The sequence below is a fragment of the Ambystoma mexicanum genome, chromosome 4q (assembly GCF_040938575.1).
Source record: "Ambystoma mexicanum isolate Mex_15411 chromosome 4q, UKY_AmexF1_1, whole genome shotgun sequence".
Lineage (NCBI taxonomy): Eukaryota > Metazoa > Chordata > Amphibia > Caudata > Ambystomatidae > Ambystoma > Ambystoma mexicanum.
In genome coordinates this window covers 937,018,846-937,019,627 of record NC_090928.1, presented here as the reverse complement: position 1 = coordinate 937,019,627, position 782 = coordinate 937,018,846, and the positions used below count along the sequence as shown (strand labels likewise).

Here is a 782-nt window from a genome sequence, read left to right as displayed (position 1 = left end):
GGGGGAGCTTGATCCTATTTGCACGACAAGAAGGAGTAGAAGACAAAGGAAAAGAAGAAGGAGGGAAGGAAGACCAAGCAGAAGATGTCATTAGAGTCTATACCCAGCTCATCGGAACACAGAGGTGAGGATGGGTCTTGGGGGGGTTACATTTGAACAGGACAATTGTCTTATTTTTCCCAAAATTAAGGTAGAAAATCACCTTAGTGTGATTATTTGGGTTTTCCCCTCAGTATTATTATGACATTGCTACATCACATCCCTGCACTCTTAACACTGACCTCGAATTAAATTTTAGTGGTAGAAATCATTAAAGAATCAAGACCAGACTGGGTGATACTACATCTTAAAAATTGGTATAATCAAAAAGATGCTGTGCGAGCGTGCTCGCTTCGGCAGCACATATACTAAAATTGGAACGATACAGAGAAGATTAGCATGGCCCCTGCGCAAGGATGACATGCAAATTCGTGAAGCGTTCCATTAAAAAAGAAAACTGAAAAAAATAGATACTGTGCGAGGCAGCTGAAGCACTTAGACCATTATACTTTGACTTAAAAGAAGTAGATAGTACCTTACGGGAGCCACAACTTGTACTCTCACAGCAAAAAGTTCTCAGATAAAAAAAGAGGAGAAATCTAAAGAAGGTGACTGACATAAAGCTGCCAAAACCTTCCCTACACAAGACATATAAAGTGAAGTGTTTTGAAGAAGCTAACCAGAGGAGCTGGGAAGAGGGCCGCAAGGCCATGATGATCACTTTCATTATGTGACGGAGCATA

The 782-nt window shown here is 40.9% G+C and overlaps 1 non-coding gene across 1 annotated transcript; it reads left to right on the top strand.

Annotated features, from left to right (window-relative positions):
- The first annotated feature begins 383 nt into the window (after positions 1-383).
- Positions 384-490, top strand: LOC138468602 (U6 spliceosomal RNA). The gene has a single exon (XR_011268355.1). It is a non-coding gene; the product is annotated as a U6 spliceosomal RNA (small nuclear RNA).
- Positions 491-782: the final 292 nt, after the last annotated feature.